General features: G+C 48.9%; 1 long non-coding RNA gene and 1 pseudogene across 1 annotated transcript; one reads left to right on the forward strand and one right to left on the reverse strand.

Moving 5' to 3' along the window:
- Positions 1–1536: 1536 nt before the first annotated feature.
- On the reverse strand, positions 1537–12961 carry LOC119915877 (annotated as a pseudogene).
- Positions 12962–14260: 1299 nt separating this feature from the next.
- Positions 14261–15964, forward strand: LOC119915909. Its single transcript, XR_005447033.1, has 3 exons — positions 14261–14275; positions 14720–14948; positions 15826–15964. It is a non-coding gene; the product is annotated as an uncharacterized LOC119915909 (long non-coding RNA).
- Positions 15965–15970: the final 6 nt, after the last annotated feature.

Consider the following 15970-nt stretch of genomic DNA (forward strand, 5'->3'; position numbering starts at 1 on the left):
ACCCTTTTTGAAGTGTCAGAAACCAAAAGACACACAGAGGCTCTCGAGACCCGCTGTGGTTGCGAAACCTGCTGGAAGCTGCTCGGCCGGGCGCCGGGCTGCCCGTCGGAGACCGCGCTCAGCCGGCCCCCGGGCACCTTGGTGGGGTTTCTCCTGTCCGGTGATCCCAAAATACCTGCGACTCAAGAGTCCTCAAGAGCACGGAGGGAGCTCCAGATGGACCAGACGGTTATCTTAACTACGAATCTATCAAGCACACATCACTTGGACACATCTACCGCAAACCCACGCTGGGTCCTGACACCAAGGTTGAGAACCCCTGAGGTGAGGACGAGCTTTCAACTCGACACAACCAGCACAACGTGAGCCCAGCTGGCTTCCACGGATGGACCGAGCTTAACAGGAAATACATACTAAGCCATTAATATTCAGTGAACTGTCCTTTATAAAGTGCAAACCCCACCCGCCTGGCATCCCAGGCACATCAAACCAAGCGCTCCGAGTAATAGATTTCAGCTTTAGTTTGTGTCAGGGTGCGTTAGCCTGCGTAGGCGCACAGACCGGGCTGAAGGGATGATTATACTGTGTGCAGCTCGTTTGTTGCTTAGCTTAATGTTTGATATACGGCAGAGTAAACTTCTCTGTGACTGTAGGAGCTGATTGAAGGGCGGAAGAGAATCCTTCTGTGCAAAACTGTAGACAGACAGAAAAGTAGTAATAGCGTGTTTGTTCACAGTAGGTTTGAACTGTACGTGTTTTCAACAGTAGATGATTGACAGAGTGAATAATCAAAGTTTCTCTTCTGCACCGTCACATTCAAACAGCAGGCCGCCGCTTCTCTCTGTGTGCGCCGCTTCGTTCGGGGGGCTCAGAGTTTCTTTGGTTGGGGAGTTTCCAATGTCAAGATCACAAAAAATAATCTGGTTAAACCCTCAAAACAAAAGATTTTAGATAAAAGAACACAAACCAGACCAGCTCAACAAGGTCCAGTCCAGCCGGCTCTTTCATCATCCGGAGGGTTTTTAAAACCAGAACCATCCCACGGACCCCCGGTAGTGTTTCTTTCCTACATCTGCAGGCTGCTGGTCGGACGTGTTAAAAACATTCTGGTTTATTGAAATCATTATCCTGCTTTCATAAATGTCCTACTTCAGTTTCAGTGCCTGCTGAACTTGTCAAGAAGAAAACTGACATTAACAGATTCCTGGCCTAAGAAATGCCTAATTTTAAATAAGCACAGATTTAATTTAGCTGAAGGAACGCCGCGGCCCTGCTGGCCTCCACGGGAAGTTTGCAATGACTTCTGCAACAAATAAGGTAACTTTGGGCTGAACCACGCGAGGCCGGCACACAGAGAGAAGAGGCAGCCGTCAGAGATGGATTAAAACTGGGCGGACACGACGGGATTCATCCAACCGGGTGGTCTCTGAAGAGGGGGACTCTCCGTTTCCTTGTATTTTTTTCAAGTTTTACTCCTTTATTTTTTTAAATCTCCTGTCTGTCCGATCGCCGTCTGTCGCCCCGCCCCCCCACACGTATCCCCCGCCCTCCTCCTCGCCTCCGACCGCCATGTCATGTGATTGTCCAGCTGTGCACTGAGCAAAAGATGGGAGGGGGGGAGCTTATATACCGATCTGAGCCCCACAGATCAGTTCTGGTCCGTCGGTTATATTCCCCCGTTAGCTAACAACTCGCCAGTCTCAGATTGGGGGTTCATGAGTGTGTATACATACATACATACTGTGTGTGTGTATATTTATCTGTTTGTGTGTGAGAGTGTCAGACTTTCGTGATCTGATTGTGATGGTCCTCTTCGAACGGCTCGTTCTCCGGGTCCGAGTCCGTGGTGTCCGAGTATCGGTAATGGTCAGGTTCGTTGTCGCTGACGTCTGGCGTCACCGAGGCCGGCGTGCTGCTCGCGTCACAGTTCGCTCCTTCCTCTACCGTCTTGGTGAAATATAGTTTCACCTGAAGCAGACAACAAAATAAATCAGACTGTTAGATCCTGAACGTGCACCGGCAGCTGGTGGGGGGGCACCGGCTGTCGTAGCCCATCAGCACCACACGCTGGGCGGTTTAGCGAGGTCCCGGATCAGTCACGACCCGGCCGGCGGGACGATCTGGTTTTTCTGAATGTCTGTCTCAGCGTATTTTTTCTAAAGCAGCCCCGCCCCTCGGCGGCAGGCGGCTGCTGCCGACGGGTTTTTCTGCTGGTAGATCATGAACTTCCTACTTAAAGCTGGATATCGTTATTGTCAGAATCTTATTGGCTACAGGAAGCGCCCGTCATCGGCACAGCTGGTTGCAATTGGCTCGTCCTACCCAGGAAATAACAGGGCCGGCCCTTCCTTACAGCGCGGGCTCTCATTGGCTGCTGTAGGCTGCGAAAGGGACATGTGACCTACTACTGGGTCGGACCAGCTGTCAGTCGAAAGGTCAGAGTTCAGCGGCTAATCTGACTACAAGCTGTCGTAGTTGTTATAATGATGTACGAGCCGCGTCTGCCGGCAGATCTGAAGCGATGCGGCAGCATCAACACGCAACGACTGATTTTATAGATTGACAACATTATTATTAAAGAGGTCTTATTCTGCTTTGTGGCTTCTTCCGTCTCCGTTACTGTGTCATAAATCTGCAGAGCGAAGAAGCTCCCGTCTCCCACAGAAAACTCTGCTCCTGAACTGAACGCAGCTGGATGGTCGTCCAGCCTTTGCTGCTCGCCTGGCGGCTACTGTGGCCCGCTTTGTTTTGGATCGCACTACCTTGCTTGTCAGGACCCGCCCTGCTCTGCGTCTGATTGGCTATCAGTGCGTACCTAGGTACTGCACACGCACGCCGAGCGATGAAACAACTGACACGTTTTACCTTGAAATTCGGTGAGAAGTTCCTGTTGGCCTTGTCCTTGTTGGCCTTGTCCAGGTCGTTCTTGGTCAGACTGAGGACCAGGTAGTCTCTGTCGTTGGTTCTCCTCCAATCATCATCATCGTCGTCGTCGTCGTCGTCCCCGAGCTCTGGTGCGTCCTGTCGGACGGATCCCGTGGCGTGCCCGCGCTGCCGTTCTCAAGTTTGTCGTGGTTCTCCTCCGGCCCCGGGATGAAGAAGGTGTTGACCCAGAAGTGGAACATCTTTTCCTGGAAGAACAGAGTTCCCAGGAGATAAGTGGGCTTCATCGTTGTGAAGAACATTCCTGGTGGATCTCACCAAGAAGACCCGGTCCCTGTACCACAAAGCGAGTCCAACATACCCGGGTCTGCGTTCACGATCTGGCTTCACTAACCTGCTGGTCATCAACTCCATAACCCAGGCCGTGAGCGCGTTCGCATAAAGAGGCGGGGTTAACAGCACATGACCAATCACAGACACCGGCAGCAGGGCGTCATATTTCACAGACATCAGACAGGACTTCAAAGAAACAACGTTCGACAAAACTTCATAAAGCAACAAAACTAAAATCCATTCATGCCATAAAAACAAGCTGTGGAGAAGAGATGAATCCCAGCAAAGTCAGGGGCAGCCTGACCCTCCTCCCCCCTCCTCCCCCGTCCTCCCCGCCTCCTCCATCCTCCCCCCTCCCATCCTTCCCCCCCGTCCTCCCTCTCTCATCCACCCCCCCCACCCCCCCATCCTTCCCCCCCGTCCTCCTCCCTCCTCTCATCCATCCCCCCCCCCCATCCTTCCCCCACGTCCTCCTCCTCCCTCCTCCCCCCTCTCATCCATCCTCCCCACATCCTGCTCCTCCCTCCTCTCATCCATCCTCCCCCCCCATCCTTCCCCCCTGTCCTCCTCCCTCCTCCCCACGTCCTCCTCCCCCCTCTCATCCATCCTCCCCCCCTCCTCCCCCCTCATCATCCCCCCCCCCCATCCATCCCCCCCGTCCTCCTCCCCCCTCTCATCCATCCTTCCCCCCGTCCTCCTCCCTCCTCCCCACGTCCTCCTCCCTCCTCTCATCCATCCTTCCCCCCGTCCTCCTCCCTCCTCTCATCCATCCTTCCCCCCGTCCTCCTCCCTCCTCTCATCCATCCTTCCCCCGTCCTCCTCCCCCCTCTCATCCATCCTTCCCCCCGTCCTCCTCCCTCCCTCATCCATCCTTCCCCTCTCATCCATCCTTCCCCCCGTCCTCCTCCCTCCCTCATCCATCCTTCCCCTCCATCCATCCTTCCCCCCGTCCTCCTCCCTCCTCCCCCTCTCATCCAGCCCCCCCCCCCCAATCCATCCTCCCCCCTCTCCCTCCCCGCCTCCATCCATCCTCCCCCAGTCCTCCTCCTCTTCACCTTCTTCATCATCTTGTTCTGCTTGTGGAAGAACTCCACCTTGATGTCTCCGCAGACAGGAAGTGGCTGTGGGAACTCGAACAGCATGATTTTGTCTTCCCGCCGGGTGTTGGCGGGGTTCGACGTGTGGATTTTGACCTTCAGCTGGTACACCACGAACTGGGGATCTGCACCACAAACACAACACAGCGGTTACTCCCTCCGTCAGCGGGCTTCTGGCGCTGCGTCGGCCGCGGGCAGCCGGACTTACTGCAGTTTCCTCCGGTGAACATGGGGACGGTCTCGAACAGCATCTTATGGAACAGAAGGGCCACAGGTTTGTACAGCAGCTGGTTCCTCAGCAGGAAGCTGTAATAGATGACGTAACGGCGCTGGCTGGGGATCGTCACGCCCTGGACACAAACACAAAGCGCACGCTGCAGACGAGTCGGCTCAGGTAGCCAATCGGGACCCAGACTCTTTACGGACTTCAGTGTCACACGTGAAGCTACAGGAAATGAAATGCGTTACCTTCTTGTCCCGGGTGCGGACCTCTCCGTAGAAGTCCATGGCCTCCTGAGCTTCCTGAAACTTGCCTCGGTGCAGCAGGTAGGCGCAGATCATCACGCCGGTGCGGCCTTTTCCCGCCTTGCAGTGGATGGCGGCGACGTGCTGCTCGTCCTCGCTCAGCCACTGATCCAAGTCCTCGCAGAACGGCTTGATCAGCTCCAGCTGGGGGGGTTGTGGTCCTCGAACGGATACTGAGCCACTGAGAGAGACAGACAGGACAGAGCTGTGAGACGGGTCGAAGGACTCGAGTCCACCTGCAGCCCCTCCTTCCTCTCTGAGGACTCTCACCTCGACAGTTGAACTTGGCCGTGTCGTAGTGTCGCTCCGCACACCTGTGGACGGACAGGAAGACGTTACAACCACCAGCGACAGACACAGACGAAGTCCTCGTAGCGCACTGTTCGAGACCGCGGCGCCCCGCCACAGTCAGTATTTTTACTCTCCCCATAATCACATCAACGCTTTAACATCCGCCAAGACGAAAACTTTGCTGTTGAGGACACGGGTGGTCTGAGGTCGGCGACGTTGGCTCTGAGCACGCTCACGTACGGGAACCAGGGCTGAACCATCTGAAAGAACGCGAGTAGCTACTCGTGACGACGGCGATTAAAGTGTAGGTTAATTAAACATCTGACCCGTTTTAAACAGTCAGACCTGCTCGCCATGCGCCGCCTCCTCCGGCAGAATCAGAGCTGACGTGTTTAGATTTTGTTGATTTGGTAATCAGTGTTTGCTTCTACTGTGATTCAGTACGTAGCTAAATGGTTTATTTTAGTTTGTTCTGTGCGTGTTGTCGTCTGCACAGGGTGTTTTATTTATTCTCTCCACTGTTCTGTGTCTGACTTCCTGTCTGGTTCATCTGCTCCGTGCTGCTTGAAGCGTCTTCCGTCAAAAACAGACCGACAGTGAATATTGAACTTTAGCTAAAGATTTCCCCCCCGAAGGTTCAGCCCTGATCGGAGCCTTCGTGGTAGAAGAGGCTGACGTCAGGTTCTGTCTGCACAGTCTCCTCTCCTTAAAGAGGACAGGGACGTTGGGGGGGACCCCGGAGACCTGCAGGGCCGACAGGTGAAGCGGTTGGTCTGCAGGACAGGATGACAGACGATGCTCAACACTTTGCGGCGCACCGTCTGTTGGAAGCGGACTGTGGCGGCGGCGACTCTGCGCGCTTCAACCTGGTAACTCTTTGTTTCTTTCAAATGGGACAATTTCAGCTAACGGAACAAACCTTTGGCCTGCTGGGACGTCGGGGTTTTGGGGGTTAAATGCGTGACTGTGATGTCGCAGAGCGGCCGAGCCTCCCTGCAGCGCTTACCAGCGTGACTCACATCTGACCGTTAAAGGCCCTCACGCCACCTGCATTAGTAAAGATGAGTCAGTACTTACAGGTTGTAGATCTTATAGTGGTTCCTGTGCTTCGAGTCCAGAAACCTGGGAGAGACAGACGGGTTCAGTTACACAGCTGCACTGTTCATGTTCACCCACAGAACTGAACTCTGAGTAACAACACGTGAAGCCGCCTCACCGTACGACGTCGTCGATGTTGTTCCTGTAGACTCCCTCCAGACGCTCGGCGGGGAAACCCATCGCTATGATGTTTGGATAAATATCTGAGCGCTCCGTTAAGGACCAACAAACACTGGATCTCCTTCTGGACCTGGACCCCGTTGCGCGTTCCGAAATACAACCCGTTTAACCTTGGTCATGTGACGTACGGCAGCGAACAAGGAGTCTGACCGCCGTTTACCTCCTGTCTCCCTGTGACCTCACACAGACGTGGCCGAACTAAAGACCGAGCAGCAGCTTTGTCATCTGTGCTTTAGTTTGGAGGACCTGTTTGATTTCCTACATTTCCCATCATGCCTCCCAGGAACGCCCAGTGGAAGCAGTGGGACGCCCGCGTTGTTTCTTTCAGTTTCTGACGTACGATGCAGCTGCGGTACGATACGGCGAGCTGTTTAACACTTATTCCTTAAAACTTGCTACTCGCTATTTAAAAGCTACTAGAACTTATTTATGAGTTTCTAGAAACCATTCTACTTTACTAGTTTCTAAAATATAGATGCTGGTAAAATTGAAATAATTACAAGTAACTACTAACACAGAGCCTGTCGGGCTGTTTCCAGTCTTTATGCTAAGCTAACCAGCTGAGTGGCGTCGGACTGAACGTCTGACAGACAGAGAACTGGTCCTTTAAACTCCTGCAGTGCATTATGGTCCACCGAGGCGGTAGTGGGTTAGGAACGACCCCCGTTAGCATCGTACTGCTACCTGCCGCGCCTCAGCAGCAGAGCTCCAACCTGACATTATTTCCCAGAATGCTTTGAGTTCCAAACCAACAACTCTCTGCACTCGTCCTCCTCCCTGTCTCTCTTCTTCTCTGGTTTCTTTGTTCCGTCAGCTCGCCCTCCTCTCTCTCGTCTGTCTCTCGTCCACTAGACGCTCCAGCATAAAACCATGATGTCATCGCTACCACGCACACACCCGCACACACTCGCCTGCAGCCTCTCAGCACGCCGGCTTCACGTGAACATAAGATCATTTCTCTGCATCTGAAACATGAAATCCTTCTTTCTGAAGCAGAAACCTCCAGAGAGAGTCTAGTGTCGGGTTTCTCTTGAATCTGTTTACGCCATGTTTCACCGTTTGATGGTGTTTAATTATTAAATGACGGCAGCTGGAGCAGCATGGGGTCATAACGTGGGCGCTGCCTTCAGGCACAGGACGTGACAACTGGAAACAGCTGTTAACAAGATGTGGCAACAATTACAGCTTCCAGTTACAGCTAACAGCTACCAGTTACTGCTACCAGTTACAGCTTCCAGTTACAGCTCCACAGTACCAGTTACTGCTACTAGTTACAGCTTCCAGTTCCAGCTCCAGTACCAGTTACTGCTACCAGTTACAGCTCCAGTACCAGTTACTGTTACCAGTTCCAGCTTCCAGTTCCAGTACCAGTTACTGCTACCAGTTACAGCTTCCAGTTACCAGTTACCGCTACCAGTTCCAGCTCCAGTACCAGTTACTGCTACCAGTTCCAGCTACCAGTTCCAGCTCCAGCTACCAGTTACTGCTACCAGTTACCGCTACCAGTTACCAGTTACTGCTACCAGTTACCGCTACCAGTTACCAGTTACTGCTACCAGTTACCGCTACCAGTTACCAGTTACTGCTACCAGTTACTGCTACCAGTTACTGCTACCAGTTACTGCTACCAGTTACTGCTACCAGTTACCGCTACCAGTTACTGCTACCAGTTACCGCTACCAGTTACTGCTACCAGTTACCAGTTACTGCTACCAGTTACTGCTACCAGTTACCAGTTACAGCTACCAGTTACAGCTCCAGTACCAGTTACTGCTACCAGTTACAGCTTCCAGTTACAGCTCCAGTACCAGTTACTGCTACCAGTTACAGCTTCCAGTTACAGCTCCAGTACCAGTTACTGCTACTAGTTCCAGCTTCCAGTTACAGCTACCAGTTACAGCTACCAGTTCCAGCTTCCAGTTCCAGCTAACAATTACCAGTTCCAGCTACCAGTTCTACCAGGTAACAGTTACTGCAACCAGTGACAGCACCGGTACCTGTTCCAGTTACCAGTACCCGCTACCAGCTACCAGTTACCAGTACCCGCTACCAGCTACCAGTTACCAGTACCCGCTACCAGCTACCAGTTACCAGTACCCGCTACCAGCTACCAGTTACCAGTACCCGCTACCAGCTACCAGCTACCAGTTACCAGTACCCGCTACCAGCTACCAGTTCCCGCTACCCGCTACCAGCTACCAGTACCCGCTACCAGCTACCAGTTCCCAGTTCCAGCTACCAGCTACCAGCTACCAGTTCCCAGTTCCAGCTACCAGCTACCAGCTACCAGTTCCAGCTACCAGTTCCCAGTTCCAGCTACCAGTTCCCAGTTCCAGCTACCAGTTCCAGCTACCAGTTCCCAGTTCCAGCTAACAGCTACCAGTTCCAGCTAACAGCTACCAGTTCCAGCTAACAGCTACCAGTTACCAGCTACCAGTTCCAAGTTCCAGCTAACAGTTACCAGCTAACAGCTAACAGCTACCAGTTCCAGCTACCAGTTCCCAGTTCCAGCTAACAGCTACCAGTTCCAGCTAACAGCTAACAGCTACCAGTTACCAGCTACCAGTTCCAAGTTCGAGCTACCAGTTACCAGTTCCAGCTACCAGTTCCAGCTACCAGTTCCCAGTTCCAGCTAACAGCTACCAGTTCCAGCTAACAGCTAACAGCTACCAGTTACCAATTCCAGCTACGAGCTACCAGTTACCAGTTCCAGCTACCAGTTCCCAGTTCCAGCTAACAGCTACCAGTTCCAGCTAACAGCTAACAGCTACCAGCTACCAGTTCCAAGTTCGAGCTACCAGTTACCAGTTCCAGCTACCAGTTCCAAGTTCCAGCTACCAGTTACCAGTTCCAGCTACCAGTTACCAGTTCCAGCTACCAGTTCCAGCTACCAGTTACCAATTCCAGCTACCAGCTACCAGTTCCCAGTTCCAGCTACCAGTTCCCAGTTCCAGCTACCAGTTCCCAGTTCCAGCTACCAGTTCCAGCTACCAGTTCCCAGTTCCAGCTAACAGCTACCAGTTCCAGCTAACAGCTACCAGTTCCAGCTAACAGCTACCAGTTCCAGCTAACAGCTACCAGTTACCAGCTACCAGTTCCAAGTTCCAGCTAACAGTTACCAGCTAACAGCTAACAGCTAACAGCTAACAGCTACCAGTTCCAGCTACCAGTTCCCAGTTCCAGCTAACAGCTACCAGTTCCAGCTACCAGCTACCAGCTACCAGCTACCAGTTACCAGTTCCAGCTACCAGCTACCAGCTACCAGCTACCAGTTACCAGTTACCAATTCCAGCTACCAGTTACCAGTTCCAGCTACCAGCTACCAGTTACCAGTTCCAGCTACCAATTCCAGCTACCAGTTCCAGCTACCAGTTGCAGCTAGAGATTCTTTAGCAGCAGTGACAGTAACTCAGTATTTACTGTAAGTACTTCAGTACAAATTAGAGGTACTTGTACTTTTGTCATGTAGAAACATTTGGTGTGAAGATTTTAATCATGTTGAGGTTTGACAGAACAAAAACACTTGAGGCATTACTACAGCAGCCAGAGTACTTTTACTTCTAATACTAGTGTTTAGGTTTTAGTACTCTTGAGGCATTACTACAGCAGCCAGAGTACTTTTACTTCTAATACTAGTGTTTAGGTTTTAGTACTCTTGAGGCATTACTACAGCAGCCAGAGTACTTTTACTTCTAATACTAGTGTTTAGGTTTTAGTACTCTTGAGGCATTACTACAGCAGCCAGAGTACTTTACTTCTAATACTAGTGTTTAGGTTTTAGTACTCTTGAGGCATTACTACGGCAGCCAGAGTACTTTTACTTCTAATACTAGTGTTTAGGTTTTAGTACTCTTGAGGCATTACTACAGCAGCCAGAGTACTTTTACTTCTAATACTAGTGTTTAGGTTTTAGTACTCTTGAGGCATTACTACAGCAGCCAGAGTACTTTTACTTCTAATACTAGTGTTTAGGTTTTAGTACTCTTGAGGCATTACTACAGCAGCCAGAGTACTTTTACTTCTAATACTAGTGTTTAGGTTTTAGTACTCTTGAGGCATTACTACAGCAGCCAGAGTACTTTTACTTCTAATACTAGTGTTTAGGTTTTAGTACTCTTGAGGCATTACTACAGCAGCCAGAGTACTTTTACTTCTAATACCAGTGTTTAGGTTTTAGTACTCTTGAGGTATTACTACAGCAGCCAGAGTACTTTTACTTCTAATACTAGTGTTTAGGTTTTAGTACTCTTGAGGCATTACTACGGCAGCCAGAGTACTTTTACTTCTAATACTAGTGTTTAGGTTTTAGTACTCTTGAGGTATTACTACAGCAGCCAGAGTACTTTTACTTCTAATACTAGTGTTTAGGTTTTAGTACTCTTGAGGCATTACTACGGCAGCCAGAGTACTTTTACTTCTAATACTAGTGTTTAGGTTTTAGTACTCTTGAGGCATTACTACAGCAGCCAGAGTACTTTTACTTCTAATACTAGTGTTTAGGTTTTAGTACTCTTGAGGCATTACTACGGCAGCCAGAGTACTTTTACTTCTAATACTAGTGTTTAGGTTTTAGTACTCTTGAGGTATTACTACAGCAGCCAGAGTACTTTTACTTCTAATACTAGTGTTTAGGTTTTAGTACTCTTGAGGCATTACTACGGCAGCCAGAGTACTTTTACTTCTAATACTAGTGTTTAGGTTTTAGTACTCTTGAGGCATTACTACAGCAGCCAGAGTACTTTTACTTCTAATACTAGTGTTTAGGTTTTAGTACTCTTGAGGCATTACTACGGCAGCCAGAGTACTTTTACTTCTAATACTAGTGTTTAGGTTTTAGTACTCTTGAGGCATTACTACAGCAGCCAGAGTACTTTTACTTCTAATACCAGTGTTTAGGTTTTAGTACTCTTGAGGCATTACTACAGCAGCCAGAGTACTTTTACTTCTAATACCAGTGTTTTGGTTTTAGTACTCTGAGGCATTACTACGGCAGCCAGAGTACTTTTACTTCTAATACCAGTGTTTAGGTTTTAGTACTCTTGAGGCATTACTACAGCAGCCAGAGTACTTTTACTTCTAATACCAGTGTTTAGGTTTTAGTACTCTTGAGGCATTACTACAGCAGCCAGAGTACTTTTACTTCTAATACTAGTGTTTAGGTTTTAGTACTCTTGAGGCATTACTACAGCAGCCAGAGTACTTTTACTTCTAATACCAGTGTTTAGGTTTTAGTACTCTTGAGGCATTACTACAGCAGCCAGAGTACTTTTACTTCTAATACCAGTGTTTTGGTTTTAGTACTCTTGAGGCATTACTACAGCAGCCAGAGTACTTTTACTTCTAATACCAGTGTTTTGGTTTTAGTACTCTTGAGGCATTACTACAGCAGCCAGAGTACTTTTACTTCTAATACCAGTGTTTAGGTTTTAGTTCTGCTTCAGACACGACTGATAAACGGTGATCCGGCTCTGCTGAGTGACGGTTTGTCTCCAGGTGTAGCTTTCTCAGGTGTGTTTGCTGATGCAACGCCGCTGTTAGCTTAGCCTGTTAGCAGCTACTACCTTCAGCGCTGCTACACTAAAAACAACTCGCGAGCAAATCACTGTCTTTATCCGCACAGCCGTATAAAACGTTATCAGCACCTGGATCAGGTGCGGCTCAGGTGCGTCACCGCAGACGGACGCCGGCTAGCACATTCTCCTGTAGGCGATAAAGCACACGACGAACTCCGTTGAGAAAACTGCCAATTTAAGGCCAACTTTAAGTAGTAAACGCACTAAAAAAGTACCGTTTTAAGTAGTAAACGCACGCCGACATGAGGAGCAGCTCCAAGTGAACAGCCTGTTAAATGACAACATTTTTAAACGTAGTTCTGCATGAACGTTCCAGCTCAGATGCAGTCTAACTGACGGGACCGGGGAAAGGATACAGGTCAGGTCCAGGTCGAACCCGTCCTCCTGGTATCGCCTTTTATTCCTGCTGACGATCTCTTTGATTAAAGCAGCCATGGTCGGTTTCTCCGGTGAAGTCCGTGGGATGAAGACAAAGTACCGGGAGACGGTTCCTCCGTCCCCGCTCCGGAGCCTCCGCTCTCTGGTAGCCGGGGAGAGACGCAGCTAACTGGGACAGCTAGCCGGAGGTAGCTAGCTACCAGCTCCCCGATCTCCAGAAGGTCGCGATTTATTTATCTCAGCGGAGAAAATCCTCCTGATCGATGATAAGAACTAAAATATCCCGTTATCCGTTAGCCAGCCTGCGAGCTCCGGCGTGGCCAGAGGCTAGCCGGCCTTCTAGTAGACAGGCAGCCCGGCCGTCGGTGCTGTTTTCTGGGTCAGAACAAGGGGGCGTCGGGGCCTCCTCCCTGCTCCTACTGCGGGCCCGGGTTTCCAGGTCCCCCGCCTGGAGACAGAACCATCCGCGGGTTTATTTTCCGATGAGCTCGGGCGCTCCAGACTTCGGGCGGATCCGGTCGGACTCTTCCAGGTCTCCGTGTGCAGCAGAGACGCCGTGACTGGACGCAGGTCGGCGGAGAGAAAATCCCTCCGAGCGGAGGAAGAGAGAGACGACGCTGCGCGGAGTCAAGCCACAGAGCGGAACACGGCGCACATCCGGCCCGCGCCTTCACAATAAAGCTCTGGGTTAAAAGTCGAAGGCTTATTTGGGTCTGACGTTCAGTCCCCAGGAAATAAGGCCAGACAGATGGAACAGATTTGATGCCGCAGAAGATAAATACGTGAATAAATTACTAAAATAATTTAATTTTAAATAAAATAAGAACTACATTTAACTAAACTAAAATACAAATCTTTTTTGTTTTTTGACAGTGAGATATTTGAAGTGGAATTTGTCATAAATTGTCTTAAAGTTTTCATGACGTTGATCATTGGCCATAAAAACACAGAAGAAGAAGAAGGGCACTAGGTAATTTGTGTTACTGCCCAGACTGCCATATTGCACACACACATATATATGATTAGATTACACATCTCCTCCTGCACCGCGGCTCCGATGATAAGTTTGTTGATTTCTCATTTTGTTTTCAAGATATTGACCAATGAACTTCAAAAGGGGCGTGGCTCAGGACATAAATGGGCAATCAGCACAAATCCCGCAGTGTATGTTCAGACAGGAGCCCCGGACAGTTTCATTCAAATCGACCACTAGGGGGCGCTACACGTGCAAGAAATGGGCGTGGCATAACACAAATCAGACTATAGATCAGAAAAGGTTTGTCCAATCGTTACAAAGCTCGCAGGATATGTTTTGTGTGAAATTACTTTGAAATCACTGTTGCTGGAAAGGGCTTGAACCCACGAACACAGCTGGCAGTTATATTTATTATTACTCTTCTATATTTTGCCAAATTTTTATTGATATATTTATATACATTTCCGTTTTTTTATGTTTTTGTCCAGCACCTAATCACCAAAGCAAATTCCTTGTGTAAAATATTACTTATCTCAGATTCTGATTCTTCTTAAACAATCATAAACAATAACTAATTTACGTATTTATTTATCTCCAGCAAGCTGGGCATATATTTAAAATCTATATTTGAAATTGTATTCATTTATATTTCCTCAACAGATTTTTACTCCAGCTGTTTGGAGACTTTGAAACCGCGTTTAGAGATTTATGTTTGGAAGTAAACTATATAGATTTTTATTACTTTAATCTGATTATTTAATATTTTATTTTTATTTATTCATTCTTCCTATGTTATAAAAGTCCAGCCTACAGCCCTGAATGTAAGTAAGTTTACTACTGCTCCTCTTTATAAGTACATTTCTGTTTGTTTGGGTTTAAATACTCTCTGCAGCTGGATGTTGGACTTCCTCACAGTCATTCGGATTGGCGGACAGTGTGAGGTACTGTAACAAAGAATCGGGGAGTAATAAAGTATTTCTGAATCTGATTCTTCATTAACTGTAGAACATTAACTGTGCTTTTATTTTGTTAATTCTTTCACTTCCTGTTGTTGCGGTGACTCCATCTGACTTGACGATGCTAGTTTGTTAGCCGCTAGCTGAACGCATCCTGTCAGCACACAGGGTTGCCAGGCTCTGATGGTTTTATCCTCCCATTCAAAACCTCCACCATAAAAACCCCAAAATAACATCAGAGTGAATAAATCAGCACCTGGCAACCAGCAGACATTACATAATAACCCTGCGGCTGTTTCACATCCGGCACTTTTACACGTTCTGATTTTTATTATTATTATTATTATTGTTGTTGTGTGTTTACTTAAAGAGACTTTTAACCAGCCCTTCAGTTATAATGATGTAAAATGTGTGTGTTTTTTAATACAGGGTTTGGTGTGGAGACACTGAACAGGAAGAGGCGCTGTGTGTGATGATGATGATGATGATGAAGAGGGTTTTCCGCTGTGTTACTGCGCCACCTGCTGGATGCACCCCCCCCTGTTTGCAGTTACAGTAAAAGCAGTAGAAGAAGAAGAACACGCAGCGTGCTCCCAGCACCACCGAAGAACGAACTGAGGAAGTGCCGCTGCCTGACGTGACTACCGGAGGCGAACAGGTAACAGTTTCTCACGTTTTACCGGATAAACGACGAGTTTCTGTCTGATTCCTTTCCCCGTTTTACCGGAGCCCCGCGGTGCCCCCCCCGGTGATATGTGGCCTGTAATCCGGCGAGGAGCCGCTCTGATACACCCGGAGAGCCGAGAAGGTCAAGCTAATGCTAACGTTAGCAGCTAGCCTCTCGCTTTAATAACGCGAACACCGGAGGGTCCCAACCTGTGGTCCGAGGACTTCAGGGGGACCGGAGGAGGTCCCGGAGTCTCCACTGAATATTAAGAGTGACAGGCCGCTGTGTGTCGATGTCACGGAAATGAACGTCCCGCCGGACTCCGTGTAAAATTTTAACAATTTACTTAAACTTTTCAGTTTGTGCCCGCGAGACCGAGCTGTCAGAGCACGACTGCAGGTCAGAGGTCATTCTGCAGGAGCCTCCTTTCATTCGGCTCGGGTCCAAAGTGAGGAGTCGTTTGTTTGTCTTGTAGGCTGTCAGTGAAAGTGCAGGAGGGGGTTTCTCACCAAACCCTGTTTAAAAAAACGACAGTTTAACATTTATGTGCTTCTGGGCAGAACTACAAAGCTGCCAGAGCTCAACTGGAGATCAGAAGTAACTCAGCAGGAGGCGCATTTCAAAACGGCTCGGATCCAATTCACCTAAAGCACTTGTAGTTCAATAAAAATGCAAACTTTTATAGGTAATATTACTCGTTTTAGCCATGAAAAAGACTGTAAACTTAAACTCTGAGACCATTCAGTTCACTTGGCTTTATTGGCCTGACCTTTGAGTTCAAAGCAGAAACAATGAAATATAAAGAATTGAAAAAGGAACAATTATTAAAATAAACAATAATAATAATCATGATAAATCTGCGCTGCAGGGTGCTGAGTCGGTAACTGGGTGATCGTTGCTGCACTACGTGGTTTAATCTGAACCTGCTGCTGTGGTTGTTGGCGTGCAGCTCTGCGTGTACTTCCTGTCACCGCTGACCCTGACGATGGTGCTGAGGGAGGTTCCAGTTGAAA

The sequence above is a fragment of the Micropterus salmoides genome, unplaced genomic scaffold (assembly GCF_014851395.1).
Source record: "Micropterus salmoides isolate LMB-PRFRI ecotype aquatic unplaced genomic scaffold, ASM1485139v1 Ms_hic_scaffold_21, whole genome shotgun sequence".
Classification (NCBI taxonomy): Eukaryota; Metazoa; Chordata; class Actinopteri; order Centrarchiformes; family Centrarchidae; genus Micropterus; species Micropterus salmoides.